The following is a 6,161-nucleotide window of genomic DNA, read 5'->3' as shown; positions in this document are numbered from 1 at the left end:
AATATATATATATATATATATCCTATATAATGATGGTGGACACTTCACCTCCAGCAGGGCAGATGGCTGCACAAGTCCATCGGGGGATGCTCCCAAAACACCGACTCACTCACAAAGAGACCAGACTCGAACACTGTCTCCTGATAGGCCTGCACAAAAGCCTTCACCCCTTCGGCCTCGTTTACAACCCCCCAGTTGACAGCCATGACTCCGTCCAAGTTGTACCCCCCGAGCACCCTCTTCATGAGGGACGCGCATGGAGTGGGTGAAAGTCCCGACCGCAGCACAGCACCAAACTTGCTGGCTGTCAACCTGCCCCGCCTGTGTAACTGCCACTTTGTCCGCTGTCCTCTGGTGGCTGTCTGGATGGCAGCTTGCTGGTCTCTGCTCAGTCGCATTGAGGCAAGAATTGCCTCAAGCCCCCGACCCCCATGCCCCTTCACCAGCTCCGGCACGGTGACAATGGCCTGATGTTGAGGCCGCGGCTCTGGCTCAGGTGACAAAAGCCATGCCATGCCATGCCACACTGTGCGCCCCTCAGTGCAGACCTGAACCAGTCTACATCCTGAGTGGCGATGTCTCTGGCCAGTGGGTTGTATGTCTCCTCTCACTGTTGGTAAAGTTGAGACACCGGCTGGACTACTTTGGAAGTGCCAGGCTTCCTCCACTGGCACTCGACATCTGTGGAGCTGATCTGCCACATGGCACATATTGCCAATGCTGCAGCGTGGCTGCATTTGTACATCCCCCGTGCACAATCACAGACAGCGCTCTGCATCGCGCCATCCTCTCCCATGCAGATCTGTACAAATAAAGTAAGTACCATGTTTGTTAGCATGCTATAATAGATTGAATGAGCAATAATACAAGGATGGTCCGGATCTGGGGGTGGGAGGGTTTATTTTTCCATAGTTTTGTCCTCTTGTCTGATTGTTGTTGTTGTTTGTTTTTTCTGTATTGATTGTGATTGTACATTGTATTTTTCTAAATGTGTATGAATACATTTTTGAAAAACATTTGATCAACAATAAAAAAGGATTTGGTCAGGATCTAGACTCAGTGTGTAGTTTATTAATTAATCAATGCTCTCTACATTAGGAAAACACATACCAGTGTACCCGAGGGAGTCACACACAGCTGTGCCTAGATAACCAAACAAATTGACAAGATAACCAAAACCCTTGAATCTACACACAGCAAATAAACTCAAATGACACAACGAGATGTAAAAGGAGATCACACATACAGTATAGTCGATATAAAACTGTCCGCTTCAATCTGAAGAGCAACTAAAACAAAACACGGGAGTGTACCTTGTTCTTGTGAACACTAATGTTATCCACAGCATACACAGAGACCACGAAGTTCTAAAGGAGAACACTAGTTACTGAAACAAAACACGTTAGTGTACCTTGTTAGCTAATGTTAGCTAGCTGACATTAACGTTACACATTGCACTCATGTTACTCACCAACATCTTGTAAAGCCGGTCCCGCTGCTCTTACAGAACCGAATAACTCCCCTTTCGTGTATGTACAGCTCTCAACGTGTCCAGACTTGTAGTCACCTCGTTTTATACTTTTATTCTCATTCTGAAAGAAACAGGTGAAATTTGCTAACGTGACGGCCGTCTTTGTGATGGTGACGCGTATTGTGCGAGACTAGAGACCTGTAGTTCACTCAGCGGTTTCACACAAAAAAAATTGTAACTTCACAGTTTTACGACACATTTTAATTTTTTTGACTTGCAAAATATTCTTTTAAATTGACAAACATCATATGTGTCATTCGTGGCACAATTCAAACGGGATCAAAAGATAACCTTTCTCTATCCATTGACTTCAATGTATAATTTTACGCTTCGCCTCTCTATAGAGAGGCGAAGTCCCTCCCTTTCCGGGAGCCTCCATGGGACCCCGGAAGCGTAAAATTATACATATTACATATTATATATTTTTTTTATTGAACATTTTTAAAACATACAAAAGGTCGGTGAGGATATCATCAACTTATCAACATAAGTGCAAGACATCCATTCACAATAAGACAAAAAAAAATACATCCAATAAGAGCCAGGGGGAGAGAAAAAAGCATAAAGGCACAAAAACATTTGAGAGGCATTAAGTTTACTTAAAATAATAACCATTTGGAAATGTCATTGCAAATCTTTATAGACATGTTACAAGATTGTATTTTCCTAAGGGACAGAAAAAAGTACTTGAACTCATTTATGAAACAGTGAAAGGAGGGCTTGCCTCCTCTCCATTTACTACAATGTAAATGATATTTACCCAAAATAATAATTATATTTACCAAATCAGATATGGGAGAATCCAAATTATCCATATAATATAAAATGTGATATATTTTGAAGGCCGGAATGTTTGTTAATTTAAGTAACAACCAATCTCTCACATTCGACCAAAACAATTTGGAAAAAGGGCATGAGAAAAATAAATGTTCCAACGATTCATCAGATAGATTACAAAAGGAACATGGTTCCACTTCAAATTTAAATCTTGAATTTAAAAAAGTAGAAACCGGGTAGATTTTATGAACAATTTTAAAATGAGTTTCTTTTGCTTTAGGAGAAATAGGACATTTTATAAAATAAGTGAGAGCTTTTTCCATTACAGATAAAGTGTCTAAATCGGTCCCTTGTGGAAATAAGCCTCTGTTCAAATTGTGAAAAAAGTGGGATTTCAAAGAAGCATTAATAGATTTGTTATTCTTAAGAGTATCGCCAATAAATTCCAAATTAGGTAAAACTGATACAACATTTGAGTACAGTAAAGTATTATGAATCATTTCAATAAGTGGTAGAGGAATTGCTTTACAGATTTTGTTATAATCTTTAGCAGTACACGTTATATTGTATTTCGTTGAAAAAGCCAAAACATCTAGCAGTTTACCATTGCAATCTAGTAAATCACTAACAAACAAAATACCCCTCTCATACCAATCACTCCTAAACAAGGATTTTCTGTTTATAATAATCACTCTATTGTTCCATAAAGTAGATCCATGAGGAGAAAAATTGTGGGTAAATATCATTTTCCAATAATGAAGTATCTGCTTATGAAAATTTGACAATTTGGTCGGAATCTTATTAACCTCAAAATCACATTTTAAAAGAAAATCAAACCCTCCTAGACGTTTAAATATGGCCTTTGGAATATGGAACCACATGGATTCTGGCTGGGACAAAAAAGCTTTCAACCATTTTATTTTAATTGTTCCAATCATTGATTCAAAGTCTAAAGCTTTAATTCCGCCTTTATCATATTCTTTAACAAGCTGTGACTTTTTAATGTAGTGAGTTTTATTTCTCCACAAGAATTGGAAAATAATTGAGTTTTTTTTTTTAATATTGGCCGAAGAGACAAAACACGAGTGGCATGGATAAATAAGTTTAGATATACCTTCTGCTTTAGTAAGAAGAACTCTGCCAAAAATAGTAAGATCTCTAGTTAACCAACGACTGAGAGATTTCTTCATATCTGTGATATTAAGATCTTCTCTCCTGATATAATTTTTAGATAATGTTATTCCTAAATATTTCACTTCAGGTACCACTCTAATAGAGTCAATAACGGAATCATCACATGAATGGATAGGGAGTAATTCACATTTTGAAAGATTAAGAGATAACCCTGATGCTTTTGAAAAAATTGAAATTGTGTTAAGAGTTTCCTTTACCATGGATTTATTCTTTAGGAAAATGGATGTGTCATCCGCGAATTGACTAATTTTAAATTCTTTGTCAAAGAGGGTAATGCCTAATATTTTGTGATTCTTTATAATAAGCGTCGTTAAAACTTGGGTGGTCAGAATAAATAATTTTGGGGAAATAGGGCAACCCTGTCGAATACCACGTAAAACCTTAAACCTAGGGCTCATTCCAGGGTTCAAAGATACAGAACTATCTATGTCCGAATAGAGCATCCTAATTATGTTGCAGAAATGTTCACCAAAACCCAGAAATGTTAGAGTTTCCATTAAAAAGGAATGTTCAACAGTATCAAAAGCCTTATAAAAATCCAGAAATAATACGAGACCTTCAGTATCAATAAACTCCTGGTAATCGAGCATATCCAGTATCAGTCTGGTATGGTTATGAATACTTCTGCCCTTAATAAAGGCTGATTGACATTCATCTACTAGTTGATTCAGACCTGAGTTTAACCTGTTAGCATAAACATGTGCTAACAGTTTGTAATCATTACATAGTAGGGTAATAGGTCTCCAATTATCCAACAAAAGATTATTTTTATTGGTTTTGGAATTAAGGTAATAAGGCCATGTTTCATGGTTGGCGAAAGGTTTCCTGCTGAAATGCAATCTGTGAAAGCCTTATAAAGCATTTTTCGCACATCTGACCAAAAATATTTGTAGAACTCTATGGTTATACCGTCCAGCCCTGGTGATTTGCCACCAGACATTTGCAGTAATGCACTATCTAATTCTTCAATTTTTAGTCGATCGTCCATATACTGTTTAAAAGGATCATCAGTCTTTTTGAATTCTGTAATTTTACTAAAAAAGTTATCACAGTTTTCTTTAGAAAACTTTGAGTTATATAAATTGCTATAAAAAAGTCTAATTTCTTCGTTTATCTGGTCTTGATTTTCAATAGTGACATCATTAACACTCAGTTTTGTGATTTTCTTTTTCACTTGTCTTTGCTTTTCAAGATTGAAGAAATAAGAAGTGTTTTTCTCTCCTTGCTCAATCCATCGGGCTCTCGAACGAATAAAAGCGCCCTTAGCTTTTTCCAAATACATATTGTCTAATTGAGTTTGTAAATTGTTCAGTTTAATTTGCTCATCCAATGATAACTCAGCTTTAAGGCATAAATTATTAATTTCATTTGTCATCTCTTGTTGTTTTTGTTTCTTTAATCTAGAGGAGTATTTACTGGAATTTATCGCAATCTGTCTCACACTAAATTTAAACCATTCCCATTTACTGAGAGATGACATATCCAAAGCCAGAGTTTCTTTTATCAGTTGTTTGATCTTTTTACAAAAATCTGCATTCTCCAAAAGACTATTATTGAATTTCCATATAGGTTTAAAATTGGGACTGAAGTTGCATTGTAAAAAGGACAAAGAGATGACACAGTGATCAGTCAGAGGTGGTGCTGAAATGTCACACTTTGAGACATTATTAGTTAAACTAGTAGAGATTAACCAATAATCGAGCCTAGAACACTGACCATTGTTAGAAGAGTTAAACCAGGTATATTGTGACTTTGAGGGATTATTTATTCTCCAAACATCAGTTAAATTAAGTTTAGAGGCCAAGTGAATAATAGAATCATTAAAATTATGACAATGTCCCCTTAAAGGAAGACGATCTAACCACTCATCAGGAACTACATTAAAATCCCCTCCGATTATAATCTTATCAGTCATATAAAGTAATTTCCATTCCTCTAATTTTTGGCACAAGATTGAAAGAAAATTATTGTTTTTAATCTTTCTGTTATATCCATAAACACACACCAGTATGTAATTAGTCCCATTAACATCAGTCACAACCATTAGCCAATGACCGTTTGTATCACTCCTGTGGTCAATTATATTTCCAGGTAACCTGTTAAATAAAATCATCACTCCAGCCGAATGTGATGTTCCATGGCTGAAAAAAATGTTGTCTCCCCATTGTACTTTCCAGAACTTTGTATCTGCCTCTGCAGAATGAGTTTCTTGCAGAAAAACACCATTTGCCTTTTGTTCCTTACAATAAAGAAAAAATGCCTTACGTTTCACATTGTTTTTTAGCCCCCTAGCATTTAAGGATATGAACGATAACATTTTAAGAGCAAAGATAGAAACCTTAAGAAAATGCGCAAAGGAATGCTATATCGATGCGCAGGAGTGAGTAACGTAGCCCTTAACAAACATATTTAGTGCAATAGCTCACAACATTTTGAATATAACCTGAGACATGTCCAATCCTAAAAAATAAAATAAACACTCAAACTGAAAACTTCAGCATACCTACTGAGGACCGAAAACCTGCTCCCTGTCCCTCCAGTTAATTACTGCGGTGTTTTTCACGTTATTCCGGGTCCACTCTTTTGTTGTCAATCAGCGCGAAGCCTTCCTTCAGAAAAGCTCTCTTCCCCTTTCTCCTGGCTTCTTGAACCAGTGGCC

Source organism: Pseudochaenichthys georgianus, chromosome 24 (assembly GCF_902827115.2).
Source record: "Pseudochaenichthys georgianus chromosome 24, fPseGeo1.2, whole genome shotgun sequence".
NCBI lineage: Eukaryota > Metazoa > Chordata > Actinopteri > Perciformes > Channichthyidae > Pseudochaenichthys > Pseudochaenichthys georgianus.
Note: the sequence above shows the minus strand (reverse complement) of the source record.